General features: G+C 39.5%; 2 long non-coding RNA genes across 3 annotated transcripts; both read left to right on the top strand.

The window, feature by feature from the left end:
- Positions 1–7,487: 7,487 nt before the first annotated feature.
- LOC309695285 lies at positions 7,488–9,490 on the top strand. 2 transcript variants are annotated; one of them, XR_014273115.1, is made up of 4 exons: positions 7,488–7,639; positions 7,775–7,886; positions 7,975–8,020; positions 8,432–9,490. It is a non-coding gene; the product is annotated as an uncharacterized lncRNA (long non-coding RNA). The 2 variants fall into 2 exon arrangements; XR_014273116.1 differs by lacking the exon at positions 7,488–7,639 and having other exon boundaries at positions 7,703–7,886.
- A 2,810-nt stretch (positions 9,491–12,300) lies between these two features.
- Positions 12,301–14,245, top strand: LOC309695412. The gene is made up of 3 exons (XR_014273144.1): positions 12,301–13,475; positions 13,562–13,679; positions 13,810–14,245. It is a non-coding gene; the product is annotated as an uncharacterized lncRNA (long non-coding RNA).
- The last annotated feature ends 1,487 nt before the right edge of the window (positions 14,246–15,732 follow it).

Genomic DNA, 15,732 nt, shown 5'->3' with positions numbered 1-15,732 from the left:
AAGTGAATAGAACGCCACATGCTTGGCAACAAATCTGTCTGATTTCTCGTATGTTTTTATGCTTCAGACACTGGCAACATAAGAACAGTTTCCCCTTTATTATCTAAAATGTAGACTAAAACTCGCTGATTCCAAAACTGGCACAATTTGGTTTATTAAAACATAAAATACTACTCTAACCTTTTAAACAGAACTCCTTTCCTAGCTTATCATACCACTGTGTGGATCCAGGCATCACAGAAATATGATGCACGTGCTGTTTGTTCCCACTGTGGTTTCAGTAGCTCTTTTTCCCATGATGTCAAGACTACACGTTGAGAGTACTAAAGAAGCATCCTAAAGAAAGGTGCACTGCAGGGGGAGTGGGGGGCTTGCATTTCCCACCATTCTTCACACGCCGAGCGCTGCCTCTACCAAAGTTTGAGCGCTGAAGACATGCAACAGCCTGGCACACAAATAACACAGGCAGCTGAAGAAAGGCTACAGCACTGAGGTCGGTCACTTAACACTCCGAGTCAGTGCTCTGCAATTTCCACTGCATTGTGGAAACAATAACACCATTGAAAGTTACCACTGGGAGCTGTTGCATATTTGTCATATTCAAGTCCACATAGCTTTAATTCTGCACATATCAATCCTGCCAATGAGCAAAAATATATATATTTTAGAATAAATAAATATATATGATGTTAAGGCCCCTAATATATCAATATCAAAACTATTCTACTAAATGGGGAAGTAAGTTGTTAAATATTATAATAACTGCAAGGAAGTGTAATAGCAAGCTGTTATCAATATCAGATCAGAGAGAAGCCTTACACTGACACTGTATTATAATTTAAGGGTTAGGTTTACTGTCACTGGTGTGAAAAGGACCAAACATAGTAGAATCAGAAATGTCAAACCAATGAGGACCCACAATGCAACAGTCACATGTAAAATATAAAAACACCGTAGTACTGCAAGATTATTACAGTTAGTTACTTACAAGTAAAGTCAGGAAAAAGAAGCCCACTGTAAACTGAAATAAAAAAAATACAAAAATAAAACATTAATATAATGAAATATAGACCTGTACCTTCTCCCTGAGGGCAGCAGATGGAAAAGGTGGCGCGCAGGGTGATGTTGGTCCCGCAGGATACTGTGCACCCTCCTCAGACAGCGAGTGGGGAAGATATTACTGATCTCTGGCAGACTTGTTCCAATAATTCTGCCAGCTTCTTTCACCACCCGCTGGAGTGCTTGCTGATCGGCCTTGGTGCAGCTGGGGAACCACACTAGAAATCCATACGTCAGAACGCTGCTGATGGCACAGTTGTAGAAGTTCAACATCAGAGATCTGGGAATGTGTGCGCTCCGCAGTCTCCTCAGGTAGTAGAGGCGCTGTTGGGCCTTCCGTACAACTGAGGTGATATGGTTGCCCCAGGACAGGTCCTCGGTCACAGTTACCCCCAAGAATTTAAAACTGCTCATCCAGACTGGCCAACAGCCTGTATCCACAGGCTGTGAGGCTCCTGAACTCTCTGCCCCCCTCTCACGGACAATAACCATATCCAACTTCTTAATAGCAATGAACTGGTCTGCATTGGTGCATCATATCTTTATTCTCTTCCCCCTCCTGCCCCCCCCCCTCTTTCTTAAATAGATAACTATCATATCTGATATCATATCTCACAGTACAATAATATTGAATGGGTTGCATTGTTGTATTTTGTCATGTTTCTCAGGTCTTTGTCTGAATTTCTACGAACATTATTGCTAAGGATTGTCTTATTGCATTGGAGTCACACTGGGTTAAATATGTACACTTGGGTTTTAAGGGGTATTTATTATTTTCTTCTTTTTTTGGGTTGTATGGAAGCCCCAAACGCAATTTCATTGTTCTTGACAATGACAATAAATAAATAAATACTAAATATACAAAAATATAATGTGTGAGATGAGTAATGGTTCTTAAAGCATCGTTAGACTCTTTGAAAGTCAAAGCTTAAATGGCAAATACGGGGTAAGTTAAAAGGCAAATTTATAAATTTCTTGCCTGACAGTTCAAATGCTATGCTTAAAACAGGCAGACAGAAAAATACACTCATGTCAACAGCAGCAGAACTCACCGCCATCGAGGATAACAGCAGAGACACAGGCTGCAATGTGACGTCATGTCCACCAGGTGGCGCCAAATCACCGTCAACATTAGTGAAGTTCCACGAGGCGAGACGAGTTATTGATTTGAAAATAAATTCATAGAAAATCATTCTTACGTCCTTTTGGTAGCGTTTGCACGAGTGTGTGTGATCATTCTGTCTGTAAGCACGATAACTCGAAAGGTTTTGAATGGATTCTGATAAAACTCTATAGGAGTGTAGAGTGGGTCATGATAACAATGCATTAAAATCACATGGCTGACATCCAACAAGGTCTTCAAGGTCAATTTAATGACTTGTTGCCTGAAAAATTGGCAAAAAAAACCCTCACAAGTGATTGTGATTCTCACAAGTGTGGTATGTATTGTCAACATCTAGAAAGTGGTGTTTAACGATTTAAAATATCATATGACATGTTACACAGAATTAGAGCTGGGCGATATAAGATTTTTTCATATCACGATATGCTTTTTTCATTTCAGGCGATAACGATATCTATCACGATATAAGCCAAATAACTATATTTGTAAGATTTAAATGTGCCGTTGCTCACAAGTAAAATGTGAAATAATCAGGGTTAGGGTTAGGGGGGGTAGAGGAAGAAGATATATATATATACATATATATATATATATATATATATGTGTATATATATATATATATATATATATATATATATATATATATATATATATATATCTTCTTCCTCTACCCCCCCGCCCCCCCAATTTTTGCACATGTCGAGGAGCGTGTCAGGCTACATTTCACTGTGTGTTATACTTGTATAACTATGCATGTGACAAATAAAGAACCTTGAACCTTGAACCTATGTCAGCGCTGGGAGCTGGGCTGGGTCCAGGCGCAAGGCAGCCGTGGCAGCCTTGCGCATAACTGCAGCATAACTAAGGAAGGATTCAGGGTCACCTGGTCCAGCCCTAACTATATGCTTTAGCGAAAAGGAAAGTTTGAAGCCTAATCTTGAAAGTAGAGATAGTGTCTGTCTCCTGAATCCAAACTGGAAGCTGGTTCCACAGAAGAGGGGCCTGAAAACTGAAGGCTCTGCCTCCCATTCTACTTTTAAATACTCTAGGAACAACAAGTAGGCCTGCAGAGCGAGAGCGAAGTGCTCTAATAGGGTGATATGGTACTACAAGGTCATTAAGATAAGATGGGGCCTGATTATTTAAGACCTTGTATGTGAGGAGCAGGATTTTGAATTCAATTCTGGATTTAACAGGAAGCCAATGAAGGGAAGCCAAAACAGGAGAAATCTGCTCTCTCTTTCTAGTCCCTGTCAATACTCTTGCTGCAGCATTTTGGATTAGCTGAAGGCTTTTCAGTGAGTTTTTTGGACATCCTGATAATAATGAATTACAGTCGTCCAGCCTGGAAGTAATAAATGCATGAACTAGTTTTTCAGTGTCACTCTGAGACAGGATATTTCTAATTTTAGAGATGTTGCGCAAATGGAAGGAAGCAGTCCTACATATTTTAATATGTGCATTGAAGGGCATATCCTAAGGTTTTCTCACAGTGTTACTGGAGGCCAAGGTAATGCCATCCAGAGTAAGAATCTGCTTAGAGACCATATTTCCAAGATTTTCAGGGCCGAGTACAATAACCTCAGTTTGATCTGAATTAAGAAGCAGAAAGTTAGCGGCCATCCAGGTCTTTATGTCTTTAAGACATTCCTGCAGTTTAACTAATTGGTGTGTGTTATCTGGCTTCATGGACAGATAGAGCTGGGTGTCATCTGCATAGCAGTGTAAATGTATGCTATGTCTTCTAATGATGCTGCCTAGGGGAAGCATGTATAATGTAAGCACAATTGGTCCTAGCACTGAACCCTGTGGAACTCCATAATTATATGTGAAGAGGACTCTTCAATTATATAAATAAACTGAGTGTATTAATTCGTTGGATTCTTGTTCAATATTGTTATTACTGAAAGGAAGACTAATTGCAAGCTGTTATCAATATCAGACCAGAGACAAGCCTTTGATAATGATAAAAATGCAAAAATGTGTGGAACGGCCTAAGCTAAAATGAATAAACATTAAATGAATCAGGAGCGGTTTATAGATGCTGTGCCTAAATTAGACTCAGTGATCAATGAAAGCACTCGGTTATAATTCCCGTGTCTAAAGTTCAGTTTGCACATGTAGGGACACAGGTTTAAGACTTTAAATGCAACATTTAACCACTTAGCTTAAAGCATCATGGGACTCTTTGATAGCCTAAGATAAGATGAAGGTAAATAAACCTGACTCCAAAGACTTCCCTGAAAATTCCAGTGATTCGTCTTGAACAAAACAGACGGAAAACCAGCAGCACTACTCATCGTAATCATGGCTTAAAGCAGAGACAGGCTGCAATTTGGTGTCAGGTTCACCAGGTGGAGCCAAATCATCATCAACACGAGTCATGCATCAAGAGACGAGACGCCGAGTTAATTATTTCAAAGTAAATTGTGTGGTATGCATAGTCAGCATATCTAAAGTGCCATGTAAAGATTTAAAATATAATGCCACATTTGACCTGTGACCTCTCTTTCAAGGTCAATAGAGTAATATGAAGGTCAAAGTGATAATATTGCTATACAAAGCTGGATTGATAACATAAAGGCATATAGAGAATGATACATGGGGATTTTAAAAGTTGCATTGCTTTGGACCCCTGCATTGGCAACATTTAGGAAATGATACTGCTTAATGGGGCTTCTAAATATCACACTATAGTTTGACCTCAGACCTCACTTTTACATTTCAGATGCGCTTTTCTATATATAATCAAAATCAATATGTATCGTAGACTCTTGAGGTCTTAAAGCTCATTCCATATGACCTGTCATATCAAAAGAAATGAGATGCAGGTTATTCAACCAAAACACTTTTTGATGAGAAATATTTAAGGTAAAGAAAAACCAAGCACGCTATGAAAAGTATTGGGAAAACAAACATTTATAAATATAAAGAATAAAATAAATAATAAAGAAATATAAATTACTATTATCATTGATAAAATAAATATAAACAACTGCATTTTTAAGAGTCGTTCAGTTTTCATGTGCTTTTGTCTTATTTCCACTTTCATGTGTTTATTTCATCATTTGTTTTCACTGACAGTAGTCCTCTACATATGTTTCACTGCTTTTTCTTCTGGAGAAAAAAAACAGTACTGGGATGTCAATACATTAAATTTTATTTGAGGTTTTCATTAACGTTTTTTGTTGTTGTTGTTTTTTCACCTGAACCAAGTATTGTAACATTTTCAGGGCAGTAAGATGTTTGCATCAAACACTCAAGTTCCTGCATGTTGCGATGGAATAGACATGCCCACAGGCTAGAACATTCGAGAACAGATCGCTTAGATTTCTAAGAACTTTGGGTGTGTTGTTCAAAACTCTTCTGACATCACCTAAGTCACGAGATATTTGTCTATTTGAATCACCTGATGTGATGTTTCACACCAGGGATGTAACAAACCAGAGATTGAGGGTGGAATTATGAACAAGAATGGACAAAGCAACGTGTTTAGGCAATTCTTTTTGCACTCCCAAGACTAGACGAGAACTTTTCAATCACTACCCTGTCTCACTGTACTCAGATGGTTTAGACATTATTAATTCCAGATTATGAGAAAGAACCAATGCACTTTGGAAGGTGAAAAGGAGCATCTAAAGAAGTGTTGGGCATACAGTACTGTACTGAATATTCATTAATGAATATAATCAGAAGGGCTTTCCACAAAAGCTGTCTAAAATAACTAAAATCAGTCAAACCTACTTCTTCTTCTCTTTTTTCCACTGTTGATAAACAAAAAATGAACAACCCACAAACCAACATCAACACCGAATAACCAAAGAAAAGTCAGTTGGCCGCACAAAAAGAAAAGAAGTCAGTTAAACTGTAGGATTTGGTGACATCATTCGAACCCAACCCAGCAACGGAAAATAGATTGGTCACATCTATCAAAACCAAAACAAATAACAAAATACAGGTTTAAAACGTCCCATTTAATTAGCTGCAGTGGCTTGAAGGAGGAGTGAGACAGAGAGACACAAAATCAGTTTTCTAGCTTCAGTTCTGGATGTTTTTTCAGGCCACAACTGGAGCCAGACACATCTTGTGTGTACTGGGAGTGGCACACTAATAGTGCTGTGCAAAAATCTTGACATTCTATAAATTATATTTCCCTAGGAAAATGGTAAACATGTTGGGTGACTTATTTAAGCATGCAATGATACATACAAATACTGTATATAAGTAAAAAAAAAAGAAAGAAAATCCACCAAGACCACATGTACCTCCCTCCTGTCCTCCTCCTCTCTTATATATTGATTATGATTTGAACAACATATTTCAAATTTGGATTCATCACTCAGTAAGACCTGTTGCCACTGATTTTCAGGCACGTTCTTGAGTAATTTGGGACACACCCCAGCCTTTTCTCCCTGTTTCCCTTCCTTAAAATTAGCTGTGTAACAGCCAACTTTACACTGAGACCATTTCATGAGGCTTTATGAGACTTCAGTGAATGTTAGAAGGATTGATTGAAGGACCAGATGCATCTCTTAATTGCTTATTTCTTTACAACATTTTAAAGACATGACTTTCAAATACTGTTGTGGTGTGGATAGTATCAGGCCTGACATTTATTGTTTTGTCCACCCATTTTCCAGTTTTCTCAATTTTAGGGTCAAACTGCAAACATTATGATATTATATGATAAATTTGATAACTCTTTGAAAAATCACCTTATTGTTGCAGTAATTAAGAGTCCTAACAGCATACACAGTAAATAATATAAATAAAAGAAAGAAGAAAAACTGAAACATAAAGACACAAGAGAAGGAACACGTTTCTTGATAAGGACGTGTATAGGATGGGAATGGTAAACTTAAATATGCAAACAGTGAGATGTAATATATAAAATAAATACATGAACGGGATTTTTGTTTTGTTTTTTGTTGGGGAGTTTTGTAGGTTGCCTGTAAAGGTTTTGGTGTGGCTGTTTTGTGTAGACATAAGACCAGATAATCCCTTAACTACCTTTGCTATGCTTGAATGATTCATAGTGTTAAGTGGCCTAACAAACTACAAAATATTCTTCTTAAAATGAGTCTGAAAATTAGAGGAAAAATAAGCTAATCTTCAAAATTAAAAAAAGAAGAAAAAGAAAAAGACAGAGTCAGAAACCCTGGATCACTATTGCTCAAGACCGCTTCCAAGAACGTCTGGCTTCTTGAAAGCAAATTATAAGAAATGAAGGCTGGCCCGAGGCTTTTTCAAACAACTGCACACACACCACAATTTTTGTTTTGCTGTCTTTGTGAGGCCCTTTAGTTAGTCTTTAGGACTAAGGTCTTGCTCTAAGTCTAAGAAAATGACATTTTACTTAAAAGTTGTGCCTTTTACAAAGCAGAAATAGAAATAAATGCTATCTATACTGACCATTTGCAGATAAAAACAACACCATAATATTAAGAAAACTACCATGTAAGTATTCTAATAAAAAAGTTTGAACTGGATTTGGAGTTGTTTTCTCTGCAGCACATTTGGTGCAGAGACGGTGGTTGTATCCGACAGGTTTGGTGTTTTGGAGCAGAACAAAAGCTGACCTGTAATTTTCAGGTTACACCCTGCCCCACACTAAAACATCCTCATTCTTCATCTCAAACTCTGCCCTATAAATACAGCTGTGAAAACAGACGTCAGACACAAATTACTCTGCTTACTGCATCGGGTATGTAACTGGCATTGTTGATTGCTTGTGATGATTGATTGCAGTAAAAGTTTAACACTTAATTTTCTTCTACTTTTGTCTTTTCCAGGTGAGAACGTTTCACTGCACTTGTAAACAAGACAAAATGAGTGACCGTAAGTCTCTGATTCAGATATCTGTTTATATCGAGATCACTGACATGTAGTAATTAGGCTGAAAAACTATGTGCTACTGCTGCATGTATGTTCACTGCACTTGTGCACAGCTCATTTGTTTTATTTGCACTTTTCTACTCTGCAATTAGACAGATGTGCAAATGCAGCTATATGTTGAATTCTTGTTCAAAATCATTTCAGTGTTTGATTTAAGAACAGTGTGCTCTTTATTTAACATAACGTCAGCTCTCTGAGAGGCAGCATTGTCTATACTGTCGTTCTGCAAAATTATTTAACGCATTTGCTTTATATTAAGTCTTCTGCTTCTTATATTATGTCTAGTATTTCTGTTATTATGTCTACTATTTTTTAAGTTACCAATTTTGATTTTTTTTGTTTTTCCAAATACAGCCAAAGCCCAGGTGAGTGAATTAATTTGGCTTCCATTGTTTCACACCTGTGACAAACAACATAACAAACTTGTTCTAACGAAGCAATCTTCCTCTCTAAAAAGCAAGCTCTGGGAAAAGGATCAGATTGTGAAAGAAAACTTTCACTTGTGTACTTTCTGCTGTTTTGCTTTACTGGTTGATGCTATTTTGACATTTTCTCTTCCTATGGTTGGGATGCCTTTTTTTAATTACTTTATTCCCTCTGAAATGGTAAATTCAAATTTTCTCTTACAAAGTAAGTCGATTCTTCTCATTTGAATCTTTTTGGTTTCTATATAAAATATTTCACAAGTCACACAAAATAAATCTGTTAAGTTTAGTTTTGTTGCCAGGGCTAGGTTTCCATTTCACGCATTAAATGCTGCAGAGGAGTTTGAGTGTCACTGCTCAGACAAAACTGCTTTTGTCTGAGTATCTTTGCAAGTTGTTGTCACATTTCTCTCTGTAGCCCTGAACCCCCTTACTTAGATACAATTTAAATAGCAGTAAAAACTAGCAGAAATGGGCACTCCGTCTTCAACACATCTGTGCTGGCCATGCTGTGCATAAAATCTCAAAGGCACAAAATGCCAAAACAAATCACGGAAGCAGTTGTGACCTCACATTTGGCACATACCATAATTTGTGAGGGTGAGATTTGTGGGGCGTGCCAATTCACAAGAGATCACCGATTCCCATAAAAAACAAGCTTGGTATCCAACCACGGCAAACAATTTTGAGGTTGCTGCAAAGTGAGTTTCAAGAAGCATTTTCATTTTTTTTCTCATGGTTGTTAACAGGGAAAAGGCCAAGAACAAGGGAAAGGAAAAGGCCAAGAACAAGGGAAAGGAAAAGGCCAAGAACACGGACATGGAAAAGGCCAAGAACAAGGGAAAGGAAAAGGCCAAGAACACGGACATGGAAAAGGCCAAGAACAAGGGAAAGGAAAAGCACCACCTCACTAATAAATAATGAATCATTATTCTGTGGTCATTTTTAAGAGATAAAAATGTCTTTAATAAACTAAAATAAAAAACAATGTGTAATTTGTTCATTTAAACATGAGTTTCTAGCAGAGCCCACAGCAGAACATTTATTCAAAACATAAAAGCTTTTACAATAACCATTAACCATTTGCTGATGACTAAAATGACATGACTAAGAAATACAAAGTGCCTTAAGTGAAGGAGTTCTGCATAGCTTCCGCAGATATTAAAAAATGGGATAATCAATATAAATGGGCATCAATGCCAACATGCTTTAAGACAAACATAAATTGTTATGGCAGTATTAAATATAAAAACAATCTTAAGACCAGTTTTGGAAGTTTCTCTATATGGGACGACTTCTTTTTACCTCTTGCTGCTTCATGGAGGCCTCCTTCTTCCAGCTTCCTTATGGCGATTCTTATTGGGCAACATGTTTACATCTTACACACACAAGATTACAAGATTTTGATATATACACCCCAGTTCAGTGAGGATTTGATCATCTGTTTGGGGTCTAGGCAAACATTCACAATGGGGCTCTCCAAACAGCGTTAGGCACCATTACACTGGCTTCCAAATTCAGAAAATCTCAATGCAATACATTTATTTTCTTTTGAAAGATTAGAAAAACAAAGGAAACAGGAAAAAATATCTATTTTCGAAAACTAGACTCTTTGAATTATTATTGTTGTTATTATTATCATATATTCCATTTTTATTTGGTAAATGGCCTGCATTTGTATAGCGCTTTACTGGTCCCTAAGGACCCCAAAGCGCTTTACATATCCAGTCATCCACCCATTCACACACACATTCACACACTGCTGATGGCAGCTACGTTGTAGCCACAGCCACCCTGGGGCACTGACAGAGGCGAGGCTGCCGGACACTGGCGCCACCGGGCCCTCTGACCACCACCAGTAGGCTACGGGTGAAGTGTCTCGCCCAAGGACACAACGACCGAGACTGTCTAAGCCGGGGCTCGAACCGGCAACCTTCCGATTACAAGGCAAACTCCCAACTCTTGAGCCACAATCGATTTACAGACATTTACACAATTTTTTTACAGACATTCATTTATTGTTTTAAACAATACTTTAAAGACTGCACCTTTAGAGCTGATGTAAGTGATTCAAGTTTGTGCCTGTTCACATCGAGCAGACATACCAAGACGTAGCATGAGTCGAACTTCACTCCGTTTAAGTACGCAGCTCTGATGTGTTTCTGTATGGCATTGAAAAGCTATGAGATTGATTTTTTTAACAAAGTATCAGATGCAGCTATGTCCCAGAAAATAAATAACTCATTTAAATCTGTAAAAGTTTTGGCTGCAACCTGCAAAACTCTTTCTCACCTATCATGAAACATATCAGGCGACATTCTTTTGTCTCGTAACACACCAGCCAGCCAGCTTGCACGATGCAAGACATCAGATCTAGTTTTGTATGGATGCATACAGATAAAAGGTGTGCACCAAGTTGTGTATAATTATCGTAAATACCAGACAGGAACTGTTGCTTTCTCTCTGTGAGCTCACTCTTCTCCCCCCCCCCCCCCCACACACACACACACACACACACCAGTTCCAGCATGTTTGAACTGATTATTTTGGAATATGTAGTTGTTTAGAAATGGCTCCAAGAGTCCCAATTTGTGTAAAGCAGCAGTTCTTCTCAAATCGTCACTGAGCTCCTTTGACTATCTTATTCTTAATTAAGTGCTTTTGATAATCACTAACAAGATGTTAACAAGCCTTGACCAAGTTAAAAGGCATTGTCGAACCTTCAGAAGCAAGATTTAACTTATTAAAAGATTTAACTGACTAAATATTACAGTCACACAATGACTATTTACTATTTACAGTCATTTCATTGTTGCAGTCAATCATTACAACCTTAAAATGACCATGACTGTGTGAAAATTTGACAGTAACTGTAAATTTATTATAGTAATATATTCTAGTAATATCCAAGTAAAATTCATGTGTATGTGACTACAACCCTCAGAAAAGCATTCTAAAATACAGTAAGACTCAAGAATTTGGATTATTTATTTACAAACTATAAAAAAAAAAAAAAAAAACCACCATAAAAACAGCATTAACATCAAACAAGGGATGGCAAAAAGTAAAAAGGGAAGCTACAGTCACAAAAAGCCTGGTTTCCCTCCTTGAATGCCGTCCAATGTCAGAAAAGAAAATTACTGTCACGGCTGCCGAGGCGAGCCGTGTGGAATAAATGAGGATCCAATCGCAGGCAGTCGTAGAGAAGTGAAGGTGATTTATTGAACACAAAAAGAATGTGGACAAACAGCAAACGGGGCTCGAACTAAACTAAACTGGGAAACAACTAAACTACAGAGCACAAACCTGAATGAAAACGAGCAGAGGAGGATGACGATGAACAGCAGGGAGAAGACACGGTGGATACACAGACTGACACTGAGTAATACAGACGAACCGGCAACAGGCAGGAGAACATACAGGGCTTAAATACACACACCAGTAATCAGGGGATGAGAGACAGGAGGGCAACACAGCTGGGAGGAATCTGGGCTGACGGGACAGGGGAAACGTAACCTGATCACACTCACATACGACACGGACCTTCACAATAAAACAGGAAACTCAGACACATGGAACCAGACAAGACATTGAACTAAACAGACAGATTCACAAACAGATGGGGAGACACCATAGACAGACAGATACAGACGCAGACTCAGAGGCAGACCGAATATAACACAGAACCTAAACAATCATCTAGAAAATGATAACAAACTAAAAGCGCTGGGTCACCGACCCAGGACCATGACAATGACCACAAAATCAAACGCAAAAGAAGTGGTTGGAAGATGTTGTGCAGGAAAGAAGAGGACCAGTTTCCTCCTCCGAGTCCAAAGGCCATTCAAACACATTCACAGTTTCGATCATTTATTGCTCATATCTTAAGAATTCTTTACAGACTAGCAACATGTTAATGTTTACAGTGCGTCTCAAAGCATTTCAAGAAGGTGGCTGTCAGCTGCTTCTAAAAAAGGTATGATGTCTTTGTACCTATTGTTATTTTTTTGGTGACCATTTATGTTAACTGGGAGTTATAAGAGAATGGCAACACAATAACTTTGTCTCATTGAAAGCCAAACAAAAGGAATCTGACTCACCTGGATTTACCTCCTATCTTTTACAAAATAAAATAAAAAAAACTTCACAACATAAAAACACTCAGTGCTGGTCTCTTCAAATTTCGTATCCTTTCACTTGTGTTACGCCCCCCCCCCCCCCCCCCCCCCCCCCACCATGGTGGAGGCAAAGGTAGGAAGGAGACAGCAACACTGGACAACCACAATCAATGAAGGAGGAAGACCACAGAACAGTTAAGAATCAGGCAGGATTTATTGGTTGCTTGCCTTGATAGTCAAACTTAACAACAGAAAAGAGGTGGGGGAGGAGGACTGGGCGGTTGATCCAAAGCAAAGAAATTAATAAAACAAAAAGAGGTCGATAGCTTCCAGGGCCTAACTCAAACAAAAAATGCAAAACAAAAGGCCTACCTAGCTACTCGACAAAAGGTCAGTGAAAACATACAAGAGTGGCATCAACCGCATAACCTAGTGTGACTAACAGATTAAAACCTGCAACCAGTGTATAGTAGTGATGGGACGTTCTGTATCGAGGCTTCGGAGCGTGTGTCGAGTAATGGAGGGGGCGTTTCCGCGAAGCGCGTATCGAGGCTTGCTTCATTTATGGGAGGAGCTGAAAATGATGACGTCCGAAGCCTCGCTGCCCGGCTGTACCACGTGACTGGTTCAGGAAGTGGTTCGAACTTTGCCGCGAGATATGACAGCGATATAAACCCCTCAGACTTCATTCAAAATGTGGGTGTTTGATGGAGAGTTGCGGTTAGTGAGAGTTTGGAGACAGTTTGGAGGTTTATGAGAGTGAGGAGAGAAAGTCAGGAGAGAATGGGGCCAGCTAAGAAGAGGAGGATGTCCTCCCCTGTGTGGGAACATTTTGATCTTATTCCTCCCAACAAGGTATGTAAATTTCTACAGAAGATGTATTTTCATGATACTGATGGTGCAATACAATTTATGTTAAGCTGTCTGTACTTTTGTACAAGGTGAAGTGTTTGCTGTGTGCCAGGGAGCTGGGATATAACAACAACACCTCATCCATGCTTAGGCACTACAGAGCTTTGCATGAGAATAAGGGGAACACCGATTGTGGAGCAAGACCAGGTGAGCATCAAATGCAATGATAATATAGCATGCTGTAATGTTACTAAATGATATAACAATATTATACAACTGTTATAAGTTACGTGTGTGATATTTATATTTGTGCTTTATCTTTATTGTCTTTCCTCAGGAGAACAATCTCAAATAGATGAAGACCTGGTTAGCATGGTGATTGAGGACTCCCAGCCATTTAGCATTGTGGAGGACAAAGGATTTAAAAGATTTGTTAAATCATTAAATCCTAGCTATGTTCTCCCCACTAAAGGTTATAAAAGCAGTGAAAATTTAGTTTTTACTGAATAAAATGTGAACAGGCAGGACTGAGGCTCAAAGCCTCAGTGTGTAGCTGTCCATACCTCAACGTTACAAAAGCACAACTACTGTCCACACCCCAACCACACCTCACCTCACAGTAAATGATCATTTCCATTTCAAGCATTTCCAAATAATCATTTTCCATACTGCCACTATAAATATACACAGTATACTGCCATCACTACAATATACATGTTTTACACACTCCTTTTGTTGTTGACATTTACAGGCTGTGTGCAAAATGCCACACTCTTCAAATTCATGCCAGCTATTATTTTTTACGTCCAGTAGGTGTCCTGCTAGAGCAAATGAAGCTTCATGAAGCTTCGCATTGGGGTGAACCAATTGGATGAAAAGCTTCAGTGCTTCATGGGGCTTCATCTGCCCATCACTAGTGTATAGGGTACCCCAGCTTACCTGTCCAGCCTCCCACCACACACAATACAAAGAAGCCTGTTCGCAAATGTTTGTCATAAAGCAGAAGCCTGCAGCCACCAGCTGGCCAGGGAGCTGCTCATTTGTAGTAATCCTCGGAGAGTGATTGGCCAACTGTGCCCAGACCAGCCAATAAACACATGCCAATCAACTTTGAACTGGCCAACAGGTGGAGGCTTGACACCTGAAAGATAAAAAGAACACCAAAAGCAAAGCCACATCTCTTGGCACATAACACTTGGCTAAATGAAATGATTTGGCTTGCATCAGTCACAGGATGACCATTAACCAATGCTCACCCTTGACGGCAGAGCAGGCTGGTTACGAGCCAGGAACATGTTTGCAAAGAGCGACGAACTAAAACAAATGAGCGTGCTGTGTGTGCACTGTACAACAACGCAACAAAACATTCTCTGTCCTTTTATTAACTTTGTATTTATTATTTATTACTTTATTGTTTTGTTCTTATTACTTTATTATTATAGCACTAGGAATAAATAATAAGTGAAGGATTCTGGATCCCCACCACGATAGATACAAACTTGTGGCCACAGTACATACAGTATTCTGGAGAAGGTATAAATGTGACTACCCTACAATCTGAGCAGCAGCAGCCCCTCAACATTTTCCCCACCTGATGACAGTAATATAGTACGATGCAATTCCATATAAGATTCTTGATGAATGCAGGATGTTATTATTCAGCCTGGTTCTATGTGCCCAATTTAACTTTGAACACCCAGTCCCCCTGCTGGGGGACTGCTGGGGGGGGGGGACTGCACCCAGACCCAGGTGGTATTACCCTTTTCCCTGGGTTGGGGAGAGGCAGACCGCCCCGACTCGGCAGCAGCAGGGAGGCCCCATTTTCCAGACCAGCCGCAGAAAATGGGGGTGAGAGAAGACTCCAAACCTCCCTCCACCCGCTCATTGTAGTGTTGATGCATGTGTGTTCTAAGGTGCATTTAAAACCCAGGAGGGCATGGAGCTACCTGCCAGAGAGCAGCAGGTAAGCGCATGGTCCCTCCTGCTAGCCCTCAATGTCTACGTGTATTTAACATTGAGAGGTGGGCAACGACGCCAGGGGTGAGGTGTACACCCTGATGGTACTTTGGACTCCGTGTATCGTGCCCACCCCCAAGATCCTATATGTATGTGTAATGAGAGTGTGAGTAATGTGAATGTCTAAGTTGTGGGATAAAATTGAGGCAGAGGCAGCCAGAAGGGGACGGGGGGGGGGGGGGGGGGGGGGGGGCTTCCCCTGCACCCTGGTGACATACCCCTACTCCAAGGCCCTGCATGTGTG

This window comes from Aulonocara stuartgranti (assembly GCF_965226115.1).
Source record: "Aulonocara stuartgranti genome assembly, chromosome: 19".
Classification (NCBI taxonomy): domain Eukaryota; kingdom Metazoa; phylum Chordata; class Actinopteri; order Cichliformes; family Cichlidae; genus Aulonocara; species Aulonocara stuartgranti.
The sequence above is the reverse complement of the archived record's forward strand: the minus strand, read 5'-3'. Positions and strand labels throughout refer to the sequence as shown.